Source organism: Pyxicephalus adspersus, chromosome 5 (genome assembly GCF_032062135.1).
Source record: "Pyxicephalus adspersus chromosome 5, UCB_Pads_2.0, whole genome shotgun sequence".
NCBI lineage: Eukaryota > Metazoa > Chordata > Amphibia > Anura > Pyxicephalidae > Pyxicephalus > Pyxicephalus adspersus.
Window position 1 is genome coordinate 125,022,625 of NC_092862.1, and position 17,578 is coordinate 125,040,202.

Here is a 17,578-nt window from a genome sequence, read left to right on the forward strand (position 1 = left end):
GTTGTGTGAAAATGCAAGTTTGCTTGTTCTGGTTTTGGTGAGAACAGGTAATTTTATGACTTTATGAGATGAGAACGACAGACACTTTTTGGTACAGAGTGCCGGCAAAAGAAATAGTCTCATTTATGTGAACCACGAAGAATATGTTTGTAAAAATGATTAGTTTAATTCAAAATTCAACTTTACTTTTCTTTAAAGCGTACCTAAACTCAACATTTTCACTTTACATAAAAGGGTAGATAACCCTTATAAGTAAAAGAAAAATGGTAAATATTTTTTATCTTTTTAAATGCAACACCCTTTTAAAAGAAAAAAAAAAGGGTCCAGCATCTCCCCTTTTCAGTCTTGATTGCCTATGCCATCAAGACCGAATGGAAGCGCAGAGCCTCCAGGGATACCTTCATTCGCAGAAGGGGCATTTTTTCTATTAAGGGAAAGAGATGCCGATCTCACACAAGTGCAGTGAGATCGGGCCTCTTTTTCTCCCCTTTACAGCGGGCTATGTTATCTGAGATGTGGTGACATGCCAAGAAACCCCGGTCAAGCTTGAATGGGGGAGTAATGGGCTGGATGGGCAAAACCTTCACATTATTGTTTCTCCTGGAGATGGCCCTTAGTATTGACCAGAGGGGTCATTTTAACTTTAGTGAGAAGAGACCCTTACTGTGAATGAAATCATAGTAAATGGTACTCCCCAAGATGCAGTTTTTTTTTCTGCACTAAGTTGGGGGAGGAAGAAGAGGCAACTGTACTGGCTAATTCAGCATGGAGTGTACATGCAAAAAGGGCAGGACTAGCAAACTTTTCTTCTACAGTAGTCTAAAACTCATGGAGGGTGCATTTGGACCCTTTTCTCCGGAGGGTACAAATAGACTTTGTCCCAACAATGCTCACAGCACCCCTCCCTTCCTTCAAATGTGTTCATTCAACAGTTCTTTGCAAGATTTCCACTTGCAGGTCAGCTTGTGCATGCTTAGCATGCTGCCCAGCCATATAAACTGGCATATGGACACTAATGCACCCAAATCCAAAAATCATATACTTGGTACAATTTCTATTAAGTTTTAACATTAAAAGCAGAACTCAGTTACTAGTGGGCAGTGAGATTTGCCCATAAGCCCATAAGCCCAAATGGCACAAGCCCTTTGGTACAGGTACAGAATCCTCTCACCATTTAATCCCCCGAAGCTGTCATCTTTGCTTCCTCTTTGTGGGCCACCATAATCCTCTTCAGGCATTGGGCACCCATTGATGAGACGACTTCTGTGCATGCACTAAAGTTGCATTATTCCTGGCATCTAGGTCTATTATCAGAGGTGCTTGGCAAAGAACTTGACTCTACTTTGCATGTTGCATGTTCTGTGCTTTTCAAGCAAAAACAGCAATCCACCAGGAGCATGGAAAATTTTTTTTGGCATAGACATTGCATGTCTTTTGCAACAATAACCTCAATTTCCTGGTGATGCTTTGTTTTTTTAATTAAATTGAGCTTTAATAATGATTGGGCAAGACCTGATTTAAATTATTGCTTGTTGTTAATGAAACTGGGGCTGTGCACCGTCATATTCTGCTGTAAACTTCCACACATACCAACGAGCAGTACCCAGTCACAATAAGTAATCAATTGACTTTGTGGGTGGGAAAGGTTTGCATTTTACACACTGATAAGCCAAGCAATTTGTTCTGCTATGTGACAACGCCCGTACAGAGCAAGATTGCAGCATTATAGCAAAGAGCAAAATACCTGCGTGCTTTATGATGGATCATAAATAGCTGAGCCTACTGTAAACCACCAAAGAATTATTGTCAAAATGGCATCAAGCGACCCCAACTTGGTGACCTTTCTTCTTTTTATATACAACTACTCCATAAAGTAACAGGTTGCCAGAGACTTCTAGAAAAATTATAAAAGGTATGTATCCATGGAAATGAAAAATATTTGCAGGCCTGGCAACTGAAGTAGCTCTTATTAATACTAAATTGTGATGGAGCTGATAGACATGGTAAGAACTGCATTGTTATAAGTAAATTTAGCCAGAATCATGCTTTTGGGGTCTCGTGATGTATGCATTACTTCTTTGTAGTTTAATTTATGTTAAATGGTACCCTAGTGCACAAAGGCAATATACCCTCTTTGTTACCAGAGTACATGGTAATGTAATACTATGCATTCCTACAAAAACTGGTCAGGTATAGTAATGGCTACACTGAGGTGAACTGGTGACCCAGCTAAAATAAATAGGCTTCCTGAAAACAATGCTGGTTAACTGGAGTTATAGGCCAAGCTAATGTGCTTCCAATACTGCAATACTGCAAAAAAAGATGAGATCCATGGCCAAAAGTTATTTTGGAAAAGTGATGTTAATACTTGTCTTAGGTAAGATGTACCTTGTACCACAGGGCCTGTATGTAAAAGATAAAGGTATACATTTAAGCCCCACACAGATGTCACATAGGTGTCAGATCATTGTCGCTGGAAACAATTTTTCAAGATTTAATAAGATGCAACTACAAGTGTTGTTCCATTCTGTGGAGAGGGGAGGAGGAGGACAAGGAAGAAACACCCCACTTCTGCACTTCTCCATAGAAATTCATTGTGGTCATTTCTGATCAGTCAAGAGTCAATCTGCCATAGTGGATTAATAAACAACATCAGAGGAACACTGTACACATTTTGGAATGGCTGTGCTCATCTAAGATGACAATCATCTAATGTATGTTCCAAGCTTTACCTTTCCAGCAGCCCATGGGCAGATGTTGTAGGTAGATGTAGATGTTGTAGATGTTCTAGGTATTTTACCACTTGTGGACTACCTTGAATACCTTCTTATTACCACTGCATGCTATAGCATCTTCAGGTAGCTAACATGTTAATAAATTACATATGATCCAATGGGAGGAACCACAACGAACTACAGAGGAAAGGGTATGCGAAAGATAACATTGGGGATGAGAAAGAAAGAAAGAAAGTGATGCTTTACCTGTAAAAAATATGAACCTTAAAGGCTCAAAGCCCCCTGAACCACATTACTTACACTAGTTTTTCTCAACCAAGGTTCGATGGAACCATAGGGTTCCTCCAGAGGTTGCATGAGCAATGAGCAGTCTGTTTCTCTCAGGTCAGTTTAACAGATTCCTTTTTGGCTATCTGTAATGACACTAATGTACTGTGAGCTGTAGATATAGTAATTATATCAGGGATTCCCCAAGGACCTGAAAGGTATTTCAAGGTTTCTCATGTTAAAAAAGTTGAGAAACACTGACTTAAACCATATAAAATGCAGGCTCATATTCACTGTATCAGTGCATACCAATGTGTATCATACAGCCCCAGTGCTGCTTCTATCCTAGGGAAACACATGATGAAACCTCCACCCTGGACAGTAGATTTTTGCAGACATTCCTATGTGTGGCCCTGATTCTGCTAAAATGGTCCCTATCAGGCAGCAACCATCCTAAATCTCTTTAAGTATTTCCCCCAATAAATATTTTTTTCACATTTTAGAGAAAGGGTTTTTATGCTTTATTTGACTCCCTGCTGAAAATTCAATTTCTTTATTTGTACTGGTGACCACTGAGATGTCTCTTGAAGAAACAGAAATAAAGAGAAAATCTTCCAAAAATAGAGAAAAAAAGAAGTTTTCTCTTACATCCTAATGTGTTTTCTTTACTTAGATAAACTTTAAAACTGAATCCTGGGCAAACGGTTACATGCATGGATTAAACACATGGGAGAAAGCTGTTTTACCGAGCAAAGGATTTGCATTTTTTTGACATCCAAAATAGCTTGATTTGCCCAGTTACTAGACAATAAAAGGAAACACTGTAGGACACTGGTGTGCAGAGTACTCATCTTTGTGTTACTCTGCTCATTCCACGTATTGTCATTAGCAAAATGATTTATTATCCTGCAATGAATAATGAAATTAGTTTAGTGAATGTTGTGAAAATTCATCTTGAAAAGAATATACAATCAAATGCAAGTAAATAAAAAAAATATGTTTTTTGCTGGCAATGACTGATGTCGAAGTTGGTGAAGAACTTCACCCTATTTACTTAGATATGTGTACATCTTGATCTTCTTTAATAAACCAACCCAAGTAATTCATTAGATTATTATTTATTGGGTGCACTGCCCTAAAGCACTAAAATGTAATTGTGTTGCAACTGCATTCTTCTTATGAATTCTGCAGAAGACTGTGAGGAAGTTGTGCAAAACAGATAAAAAATGATAAGACAGCAACTCCTTCAAGTGAAATGAATGCAGAATTAAATCTCTGGTATGTTATCTGTCTTTACTTGTGAATTGTTGTATCATAAATGTCTGAATCACACAAATAGATTCTCACAACAATTACAAAAGCAGTGGACAAAGCAACCAGTTAGGTACTGGCTTTCAAGAGCTTAGTGTGTTTGATCAGAAGAGCTAATTTCTTTTGGTGGCATTACATTTTCTTTGATGGATCATTATTATTATGATATTAATATTATTATTGGTATTGATAATAATAATAATAAACAATGTTTATATAGCCCCAACTTATACTGTACTGTATATTAAATAGAGGTTGCAAATGACAGACAGATGACAGACATACAGGAGGAGAGGACCCAGTTCAGAAGAGTTTAAAATTTATACCACTATTGATGGCCCTTTGACACCTAAAGTGGATCTAAACCTGCAATACTCACCTATCCCTGGGTGACCATCACAGGGTGACACCATTTTCCTCTTTTTTTTTATTCCTGCACACAATCTTCAGCTTTCGTGAGTGGCTGTGCTCGGATATATGTATGCATGTATGTGTTAGGGTAGCAGTCGCCAGCTTGTTTCCACCATTACAACAGTCACCCCCCTCCGTGAATACCGATTCTCATCCGATTATTTTATTTTGTTTGTTTCTCAGATAGTCTTTTAGGTGAGTATGACCTTAACTGTGTATTTTCTTTAACTATTATATTTAATGGCATCAAATAGTTTGACTTTGATAACTATCATTTCTTGTTTGGTCTTAGATTTGAATGAAATAAACCCATAATAAGTGAGAAAAAGCAAAGGAATATTTTGCATTTCTTTAGTAATACCAAAGATAATGCAACTAATGATAATAGTACCAATAGTAATACTTCACTTAACCGTGAGCTGATCAATGAATCAGAGCCTCCACGGTCCTTGTCAGGCATTGGGAAGATCATTATTTTACAAATGTATTTATCTTTTAAATTTTAATGTTTTATTTTAATATTAATGTTCTGCAAGAAATTATGAGTTTAGTGGTCCATGAGGTCTGAAAGCCTGGCGACTACTGATTTAGGTTAGGTTAATCATAGAACAAACTGTCCCACTGATAGTTACTGAGGTGTCATGGTGTGTACAATAGTAATGCAGTTTTGTATAGTTGCTGAGAGTAATATGTGCAAGGTTGACCTGCAGAAGGCCAGCTTTAAAGGGTGATCAGCGCATGTTAATTATTTTTTAATTTCTGGCACAGTTACAAATACAGTTAGATTACCTGTTTGCCTTGCCCACATCTAATCAGGGACAGAGCCTGTGTAAACCTTATATATCAGTAATTAAATAGATAAATTGGCAACTCATGTGCATGGGATACCAAAGGTGGGATCGTTTTACTTGCCAGCAAGCCTATGTTTGCATAGAGCAATTCTGTGTTGTACCCATGCAGGTAAAAGCAACAGATTTGCTTTAATGCTTTCTCCCCAACAGCACATACTCACATTTGCTTTGCCCCTTGCTGATACATATTAGCTGCCAGAAGTAGTAAATAACTGATTTCTGCAGACTTTCACATGCTTGTTGCTTGGTCCAGCACTGTCACATGGTGGAGAAGTAATTCAGGACTATGTAGGCTCCAAACAATATACAACACTCCCCGCAGGTTAACAGACCTGTCACAAGCCTGGACTAACTCAAAATATGATAAAAAAAAAGCATAAATAGAGGTTACCGTTCTAAAAGAATTTAACACATACTGTGTGTACACGATTATAAATCCAAAGAACTAATTCTGAATATAAACCTAGAGCACAAAATGCAGCACTGTCACATGGTGGAGAAGTAATTCAGGACTATGTAGGCTCCAAACAATATACAACACTCCCCGCAGGTTAACAGACCTGTCACAAGCCTGGACTAACTCAAAATATGATTAAAAAAAAGCATAAATAGAGGTTACCGTTCTAAAAGAATTTAACACATACTGTGTGTACACGATTATAAATCCAAAGAACTAATTCTGAATATAAACCTAGAGCACAAAATGCAGCACTGTCACATGGTGGAGAAGTAATTCAGGACTATGTAGGCTCCAAATAATATACAACACTCCCAGCAGGTTAACAGACCTGTCACAAGCCTGGACTAACTTAAAATATGATAAAAAAAGCATAAATAGAGGTTACGGTTCTAAAAGAATTTAACACATACTGCTGTACTTGAATATAAATCCAAAGAACTAATTCTGAATATAAACCTAGAGCACAAAATGCAGCTGTCACTTCCACAAAACAGTAATCAATGGAAATGACAATAACATTCACATGAATACATCCATGGTGTGTTATTTTTGAAACATTTATTTCATGGAAAAAAAATTTAAATCAGACAGCCTTTTTTGCCTTTTTTACCGATGAAAATTTTTTGGACTTTGAAATGGTTTGAAGGATCTTTTGAATCTAAAGGATCTATTGTGCATAGCACTCAAGAAAACTATGCATCAAACGTAAAGAATGCCATAGAGCGGTGTTTCTTAACCAGGGTTCTGTGGAGCCCTAAGGTTCCTTCAAAGGTTGCTAGGGGTTCCTTGAGCAATAAGCAATTTGTGCCTCTCAGGTCAGTTTAAATGACACCAATGATCTTTCATTGGTGATTCAATGACCACCAATGTAAGAGGAATTCTTCCTACTGACCAAAAAGCTAACGTAATGTGACCTGTGTAAATAGTAGGAGTTTTCTGAAGACCTAAAAGTTACAAAGGTTCTCCCATTTAAAAAAAGGTCAAGAAGTGCTGTCTTAGACGGCAAGAGTTTGTTGTACACTTTACCCAAGGACACATCGTCAACTATCGGTGTGAACTCAGTATAAACCAAGACTCCTTTACAAATGGCATTTTGAGGAAAAAAATTGCAGTTTATACTCGAGTACAGATTAAAATCAGTAGATAAAAACATATAAGCAAAGCTATGTATGCACACTAAATAATTGTTGCTTGAGTCTAACAATCATTGTTGTCTTAGAAGAAACCCCAGCAGCAGTCATACAGCAGTTCCCTGACCTTGTTGAATGATCTACCATGCTGGATTAATAAAAACGCATGTGATGATGACCACTGTCATTTCCTATGGAGGAAGGTAAGGCCAGGTGCCTCCCATTCATCCTTTCCCCTCCCTTCTCCAAAGAACTAAACAGAGTTGTCTGTGTAAAGCTTGTTCATTTAGTTCTTCCCTCTTTTGGGAATGTATAATTCCATTTTATGATGGTCCAGCTCCTCTGCTCCTCCCTTAACCTCCCTACATTCCCTTTTATGTAGCCACTAGGGCAGGAGCAAAGGAGAATACCGTAGAGTGCCCCTAAGTGGGAGCTGTGAGCCTGCTGACATCATATATAAGATGTGCCTAGCTGTCCAGCAGCAGGTTTAGAGGCTTCTGAATGTCTACACAAGGAAAGTTTTGCAAGTAAATAACATGCATAACATAGATAAAATGCACATATAATCTTGTCCAACTCTAGACACCCAAGAAAAGACCCCTACCCAAGAAAAGAAATCATTCATAACTGAAATGCTATGAAATGTTATGACCACGTATTCAGATGAGTAAAAAGAAAATTTATACAATGCCAGGGATTAGTTAGAGGGAGAGGGGGATTTAAAAAGAGTCCAGAATTCAGCTTCAATTGAAAAAAAATTAACATAAACCTTCTTTTTTTAACACAATTCAGCACAACACATGACATAATAACCCAAAAAATTCAATAATCAAATTACATCTCAAACCATTGCAATGTTTTGGTGACTTGTTTCCTTTTTCAAGCCAGAGATCTAAGCATTGCATAATATGGAATTCCTATTGTTGATGATTTGCTTTAGGATATCAGCCCGGGAATGCAGACTTTTTTTTTTTCAGGGAATCCCTTCTTAGTGTTGAGCTCATAGAAATCAAATCCTTTCATTAAACAGAGAATGATAAAAATGTAGTCTCACTGTTATGCAATTCTCTATAGCAGTTGTGAATTTTACTTGTAATAGGCTTTGAGCCTTTTTGCACCCAATAAATGTACACAGGCATCAAGCATTAGATTGATCAGCTGTGTGAACTGTGAGAATGGGATTTCATATTCTGGAGCCTCTCTTTTTCTTTTGACTTTCCATAGATGAGTATTTCTTTTCTTCCTTTTCTATTAGCATGGGAAAAAGTATCAAGGCTGTGACCCTTTGTGTCCTTCAAATTACCTCTCATTTTCTGCCTTTTCCCACTCCCTCGATTTATCCTTCACACACCCCATTATTCTTTATTCTATTTTAAATTCAAATTCTTTTTGTGCTTATGTGCTTTTTAAAAATTTATTATTACCATTTTTTCTTTTAATACGTCTGTTCCTTTTCACTCTTTGTACTAAAGGGTATATTTATAAGTCAACTTTAGTGATTCAGTGCTTTTAAGTGCAAATATCTTGCTAAACGCTGAGATTTTCAGCCACATTTATTGATGAATTAGCAGCATGCTGTAAGAAAATGGTTCCCTTCAGAATTGTATCCCTTTATTAAAAAAGTAAATACAATTTGTACTAGAAAAAATTGATTGCAGAATCATGCCATTTTGTTTCCATTTTTTATTTTACTGAAAATAGGTAATGGATGTCCAAAGAACTAGGTAACCTTGATCAGGATTGGGTTCCTGTCTTCAGACAAAACCACCTTAATTACCTGAATTGCATGAATTAGGCTTGAATTAAAAAAAAAACAAAAAAACAATAGATATGGAAAAATTACCTTGTAGTTAAACCAATCCCTTTATAAAAGTTGGTAAAACTAATAAACAAATGAAGTGCCTTGGGGTACTGGCATATGTTTTTGAACATATTATAGGCACTATATTATGCAAATGCTGACTGTTCCTGCAGAAGTTTAGTGCTGACCCGTCTGATTCCTCCTCATGGACCCCTGACTTTTCAGTGGCTTAATACAGAATTACAGTAGATATGGGTTAACACTCAAGTACCTAATACCCATGCTTCATGATTCCATAGATGTTTGTGAAAAAATGCCAAGATCTGTGTAAACACATGTATGTGCCTGCATTTTATAAATGTACCACTGATTTGTGGAAGTAGAGGTTTTATTCTGAGAAATGCAATATAACTATAATACAAAGTCTAGTCAAAAGAGTCCCCAAATATTGGGGGCAATGATATGATCTGGGGTGGCTCAGGTTGGTCAGGTCTAGGTTCAGCAACACCACGGGGCTGATTAATTAAAGCTTTCCAAGACTGGGAAAGATAGACTATCATGGGAGAACCTGTGTGATCAAGCAAACCGGGAACGGATTTCCTAAAAATCATTTGCTAATAGTTGGCAAATGTTTCAATCCTGGACCAGATACAATCCAGGTTTGCTGAAACACCCAGGTTCTTTTAAAATAGTCTATTTTCTCTAATCTTGGAGATCTTTGATAAATCAGGTTAGATGATTACCTGAATATACTGAATGACCAGGTTTTTCCATTAATGGATATTTCCTCCCTGAAGGCACAAGTATATTGCAAGATGATAACATCAGGATTAATTGATTTGTATGGGGCATGATTTCCACACACGGATTGGCCGATACAGAGTCCAGACGTAACCCATAGAGTATCTTTGGGATGTGCTGGAGAGAACTTACACAGTGGTCCAACTCTCCCATCATCAATACATGATCTTGGCAAAAAATAAATCCAACTCTGTATGAAATTAAATGTTGTGACATTGCATAAGCTTATGCTATAATCAAAGCTAAAGGTTCTCAACAGAATATTAAAAAAACATGTTTATGGAGTAATAATTCTATTAGTATCTGATCCTCAGGAGCCTATAATCACTAACCCAATTATGTAAACAAATAAATAATGTAGATAAGTGTGTCTTACCCAGGGTCCTTCCAGGATTTGCTAGGTGTTTCTGTGAGCAATGGTCAATGTGGACTTTCAGGGCAATCCCCATTATTGCTAATGATTTTGCTAATTTTGGGTATCTGTAAGGGTGACATTCTTCACAGCAATGTAAGAGGCATTCTTCCACCACCCTAATATGCTGTGATCTATGGATATAGTAATTATAGTAGGGGTTCCCAAAGATCTGAAAATGGTTTCACGGGTTCCCCCCAATTAGAAAGGTACAGAAAGGCTGGTGAAAAGTGATAAATCAGAAAACAATTAACATGGTGAAAATAAACCAAACCTAAAACCCCAGAGCTTCTGCAATGGAAGAATTATAATCGGTCAAACAACATGTTCAGGATAGATGAAATACTACTGTAAAGTTTCCTAAAAAACCTATTTGAAAAATAGGCTTTTAGGATCTGTGCTGCAAATATATTTTTATTCCTACTGTATTATGCAAAATCTGAGTTGCACTTAAAATATATTAAACCTTAATGTACAACTCCTATGTTGGTTTGGGAATAAATAAAATAAAAATCCACTGCCTATGAATTGTACAGCAATCCTGCTCATCGTAAATTCAGGGAATTTGAGTTGCCATGAGAATCTAGGTGAAAATGTGCACAGCTCAGAAGCTCATATTTTGAGTGACACAATGTAGACAGAGCCATACTGTCACCATGGCAACAAATACTGACTGAAGGTTTTCTTTTCATTGTTTATTCATTTTAAATGAAGTTCCAGTTGGAGTTCCATTTGCTGTGCTGGGAATCTGCATGGCAAAGGTCAAAGAGAAATTGGCATTTTTTTTCATTTTTGACTGACACAGGTTTTATTTTTCACATTGCTTGACCTTTATTTCACATGATGCTTGAATATATATATGTGTACTGAATTATGGTTAATACATTTGTACTATAGTAATAAAAATAATAAATTACTGTATAACCTAAAACTACATTTTGGACTTATGTAATAATACCTCAACATTATATATATATATATATATATATATATATATATATACTGGAATGTCACCTATCTAGTTTATTCAGCTAGTAATGGTTTTCTTGTATGAGGGGGTGTTTTGCTGTTTGATAAATTCACTGCTGCAGACCCCCCAAAAAACAGCAAGGTGGGAAGTTATGATCCTATAGCACCTCCAGAAGTTCCTAGGGGTTCATTGAGCAATGAGCAGTTAGTGTCTCTTAGGACAGTTTATGTGACACCAATGATGTTTTTGGCTATATGTAGGGTGACGTTCTTCCCAATGCCCAGCGATGTAGAAAGCATTATTTCTATGGACCACCACACTAATGAGCTGTGAGTTGTGGATATAGGAATTATAGAAGGGGTTCCCTGAAGACCTGAAAATTATTGTAACAGCTTCTCCATGATATAAATGTTGAGAAACGCTGCTATAGAGGATATTTGGGGCTGTTAATTAGCCAAAGCTTATAAACCTAAAAATGGCTGTCTGTACTTTCCATATTTTGACTGTGCCTAGACTTCCCTGTTCTGTAGATTCACAGCTATGTATCTGCAGTGTGAGACCATCAAAGGTGCTATGCTTGTTACTGTTTTGAGATTTGGTGATGCCACTGCTGTGCCGTTGAAGAAGAAGCTGAATATATGGACTTGAAGTGAAAGAATCTTTCCATTTTGGTGATTCTGTGACAATGTGTTTTCTCCTGTAAGGTCCTGCTCCTGGCCCAATGCTCACCAAGTGGAAACCCCCCAATCTAACTCTGCATTCTTCACCTATAGTAATCCCCTACTCAGCCTCGGCAGGCTAGTTGTGCCATCCCAGCACATGTTGGCCTCCAGGACTTTACTGCACAAAAGTTGGGGTCTAGGAAATGGACCAACAGAAGGCCAGGAGTTCACAAAGGCAGGACAGAGGACACAATGGGAAGTCAGACAGTCCAGGGTTAGTTACTAGGCGATCCATAGTTGATTCAGAACATGAGTATCCAGCATAGGCCAGAAATAAAGCCAGAAGCCATATACTGGAGTCCATCGAACAAGGTATTCAAGGGTTAAGACAAAGCAGAGTTGGGGTAACAGGCAAGGGTTAGTCCAGGCAGCAAAGAATCACAGGTCCAGAAAACAGGCAGAGACAGTAACATGTAATCCAACAGTATAATCACAATACCAGCAGGTTAGACAGGCTAAATGCTGCAATAGGCAACTAGTGACTGTGAGCAAAAAAGGTATAAAATCCTGGCAGCCAATGTCAGGGCAGAATGAAGCCAGAGACTAGTTTGTTATTAAAATCCCCTTCAACTGTGCACAGCCTCAGAGTGTGTGCTGGAAATGCTGAGAAGGTACATCTCTGACTGCACAGCTAAAGGTAAGCAGGGGATGCTGTGAGCAGAGGACAGCCAACTAATCCCTTTATCTCCTCACTGCTGCAAGCAACACTGCCAGATAGGATAAACAGGATGCAATATGCTAAGGTGGCATCATATAAGCGTCTCCTAACACCTCCATTTTTCTAGCTGCATTGCGATCCATTCCCAACCATTAGTCATTAGCTTGGTGCCAACATGATGGCTTCCACACAAGGCATGGTAAATCAGCAATGGAGGATAGATCTCAGGTGGTACGGATAACTAGCCTTTTTTTTTAAAGCACAACATCCAAAGTACAGCTCAATTTTAGAGGGTAGATTTTTATTTAATTCTGTTGCAGATATATCTTTGCTGTTTTTGTTGTAAAGCCTTCCAGCACAGGATAAAGCAATGTGTATGCAGAATAAAGGTTAATTAATATTAGGGGTTAGTTGAGATTTCCAATTAATGAAAAAAATAAATATTATTAAAACGAGAGAAAAGAAACCATGAAAAGATTAGAAGTTACCCTTAGGCTTAGTCTACACGGACATTTTCCCCAGCGTTTACCTGAGGCTTTAAAAGCCCATGTTTGAAATTCCCATGCATTCCAAATGGCTAATTCACACCGTTTCCTTGAGCAAATATAGATAACACTCCTTGCAACTTTTTAAAAGGTAAAATGCAGGGTTAACACAGGTAAACGCGGGTAAACCTATTGATGCAAATGGGGGCATTCTCCAGCGTCTTCCCGTGTTTATAAATGCTTGAAAACATAATAGGGGTAAAAAGGCGGTAAAAAGGCAGTAAAAAGGTGGTAAAAATGTGGTAAAACGTGGCATAGAATTTTCCAGTGGTTCAAAGGCAAGCTTTAAAACACCTGAATTTCAAACGTGGGCTTTTAAAAGCCTCAGGTTAAACGCTGGGGAGACAGTCTGTGTACCCCCAGCCTTAGTCACCTATCAGATTCTTTGTTTGATTTCCAGGCAATAAAAATGGATCACTTGGGATATCCAGTCATGTACAGACAAAAAAATGGTTGTGTTCATTTTTTTATTCTATAATGCCAAATTATTGTTTGCTCAATATATCTTTCATAGTTTTTACAATTCTGTAGAAAATGCAAAGAAAAAGACAATACAGTTACAGGCCTGTTTATAGGAGACATTTCTGATATGATTAGCTTCATCAAATCACATTTACTCATGCTGTTTTCATTATAGGGCTACTAACAATGTTCATACCTTTTTTAATTTCCTTTTATATCAGTCCTAATGGCCTAACTGTGGGGTTCCATGCCACTTCTCAGCACAAAACAAAAATATAATATATCCCTGAGCTGTTTTAAGTTCTGTGTTACCTCTATGGCAGATAGGTACTTTGTGCTTCACAACAGTGTGAACTTATGTTGGTAATTTTATATTTCTTGTACTGGGGACCACCATAAAATATTTGCTGTAGACTGAATGTAGTAGACCGCTTATACTCTTTGGACTCTATTTACGAAACAGGAAATTTGACAAATTCTCTCATAAATTCCCCTGTGGAAGTAATTTAATGCAATTAAAACACATGGACCTAAAGGATTCGCATGAGGGAATTTCTGATTCCCTGTTTTATGATTGCAGACCTTGTGTTTTACAATACATTACTTGCTGTGAATCACTACACTCTAAATGCTCTGTATTACATATGGTAGACCACTACACCTTATATGCTTTACTAGATATTTTATGCTGAGCATCACCACACTCTATATGGTGTACGTTATATATAGTAGACCATCATGCTCTATATCAGTGTTACTTCAACTTGGATTCCTCCAGAAATTGCTAGGTCTCAGGTCAGTTCAATTTACCTCAATGTTTTTTTTGGCTATCTATAAGGGTGACATTTTTCCCCCTGGCCAGCAATGTAGGAGCCTTCTTCCCCTGACCAACCCACTATTGTACTCTGAGCTGTGGATATAATTTCAGAGTTATTTGAACAGGGGTTCCCTAAAGACCTTGATAGTTATTTCAAGGCTTCCCCCACTACATACTTCACAATACATTACTCCATATGTTATACTACCATGCCATACTACCATACTCTATATGCTTCGCCATAAATTACATCCTCTGGACTACTGTACTCTATATGATGTAGATCAGTGGTCTGCAAGAAAATTTTAGTGGACTACGGCTCTGACTGGTGCACCTTCGAGCGGGGTCAGGAGAAGAACCCTGGTAGGAAGACACACCGGCCAGAGCCACGGACCATGTCCCCGTACAGACGGCACGCTCAGGGAAGTGGGCAGGTTGTGTCTCTGGACACAACCCGCCCACTCTCCCATCGCAGGCTCAGACCGGCGATGGGCGAGTGGGCAGATTCTGGCATTAAAGTTTCTTCCTCTTTGTGTGACAGCCGGCTCCCCGCGTATGGGTGGTCCAGAGCTGGTAAATTTAGTGGTTCGCCGGTCCGACAAGGTTGGAGACCACTGATGTAGATTACATTCAGTAGACAACCACACTCTACATTCTTTGCTACACAATTTATTTTGTGGGCCACCACTCTATGTATGCTGTAGTTTACAGCATGTAAACAACTATATTCTATATGCTTAACTCTAAATTACATGTTGAGGACCACTCTATAAAATGTAGATTAAATGTAGTAGACCACTATACTCTGCATTAATGTATATTACATTATGAGGACCACCACACTCTAATAATAATAATATTAATAATAATAATAAAGGGGATTTATATAGCGCCAACATATTAAGCAGCGCTGTGCATTAAATAAGGGCTGCAAATGACAGACAGATACAGATAGTGGCACAGGGGGAGGAGAGGACCCTGTCCAAAAGAGCTTACAATCTAGGAGGTGGGGGAAGTAAAACACAATAGGAGGGGAGATATGTAGTGGTGGGAAGCAGTGAGGGTTTCAATCACCACGTTCTGTATGCATTTGATGCTGTTGACCACCAACACTTATGTTCACCAAACAGGGAGGTGATGTCCCTTCTACAAAAAAAAAAAAACATGCTCACCCCTTCTGATCAATCAAGATGACCAAAGAACCAAAACCAGAAAGAAGAGAAAAAATAAGTTAGTGGAGCCCACAACAGTACCTGGACATGTGAGTGTATTTAAAAAATTGCTATCGAGCGGGTAAGGGTATTTTATTGCCCTTAAGGACCCTCAATTTTTTGTCTCATTTTTTAAGGGTAAGGGTTTAATTCTACACAGGACATGAAGTAAGAAATATATTACCAACAGTGAGATAAAAAGCAATAAAACCTGATCAGAGATTCTTACCACAAATAATACAAAAAACTGAGCTGTAGATGGACATTAACTGGAATTTCTATGGGAGATTTAGCTCTACATCCTTTTATTAAATACCTGTCAGGTTGGAAAATATTTTTATTATTCACATTTCTCCATTAGTGCCTTTACTTTATTTTTGTTCTCATTATTGCTTTATACCTCTGGGTATATTAACTAGAGTCTTTCCACATTAACAGCTGTTAAGAAAACAGGCCGGCTTTCAGTAAGTTTTCTGTGCAGTGGTTTAGTACATTATTTTAAAAGTACATTTATTTGTAGACTTGTTCTGGGGGATTTCTCATTAATACTTCCTGCTACAACTTGTTTCTCAAATTCTGTGTGAAGACTTGGGTAACCACACATACTGTGAGCTTATAAAATATAGAAACTAAAAATAAATTTCTTTTCAGATCCTGGTCGTATTACCAGTTCCCTGTTATTTTCCTGCCAATTTTAATTACATCTCATCTATTGTATATGACAATATGAAATATGTGCCTCTAGTGAGCCCAGACAATGAAGTGATTTACTGTCTGTGGTGAAATTAAAGCGGGGGATCCCTATGTGTGGTTATTTTCCAGGATACTCCAACACATGCTTTTCAATTCTAGTGAAAGTAGAAAACCTTAAAAGAATAAAAAAAAAACTTATTTTTGAGACCATTACACTGTATAGTTAAACCAAAAGTCATCCTGGTCAAGCTGGGAAAGGGAGCTTTAATATTTAATACATAGTGTTATACTAATATTAGTGTTATACTTTATTTATAGTATTATGTTATTTAGTATTTAGTATTCAGTTTAGTATACATTCAGTTTATGGTATTGGCAAAATCTGCCATTGTACGTTGGCTAAAAAATACATTTCTCCTTAGAAGTTTATATGCTTAACTGGTTGGAACTCTGTCACTCCTAACATTGAACTCTATGACCAGCTATAGCCCACATGACATGTGCTTGAGTGTCAGGGAACATGAATGTTTGCTGTGGTCAAATGTTTATTAAAACAATTTAAATAATTTGTGGTAAAACACATTCAGAGGAGATACTATACCCACTAAGAGAGTCTAGATCCCATCCTGACATTTTTCTTGTTTTTTTTTTCTTCACCTGGGCGACATTAATATACTGAACGTATACTTATCAGCTAAATGACTCTGAATCTCAGCCTGAAAAATTCAACCACGTGTGTTCCAACACCACTATCTCTCACCCACAATCGTTCAAGGGAGGTTGCAAAAAACCTTATTTCTAACAGTAAAGGCTTCCCTAATAGCCTTGTAAAAAGACAATTTATTGGAGCAACATAGGGTTATGTGCAATGTTTTATATTGCAAAAACCATGTTTTCACCTGACCATCATACCTATAAAGGGTCTGACTTGCCACTAATGCCAAGGCATGCTAGGAATAAGCCTACCGTGTTTCCCCGATTTTAGGACATCCCCATTAAGTAAGCCACCCCCGATTTTTAAAAAAATAATTAAAATAAAACACTCACCCGTTTATAAGACAGCTCCAGATATCTGATCCTGCGTGTGTCCTTTATGCTGGCTGGAGCGTGTGTGTCTTTAATGCTGGCTGCAGGGCGTGTCTATTCCTGAGCCAAACTGAAGGTAAAAAGCCTGCACACGTGCCCCTGCGATTCTGAACAAGGAAGCAAGCTGCTGATCCCTGCCCTAATTGAGATCCCTGCACTTAATTACGGGTAAGTGATCAGAAGGGGACAATCATTTCATAGTGATCAGAAGGGGACAATCATTTCATAGTGATCA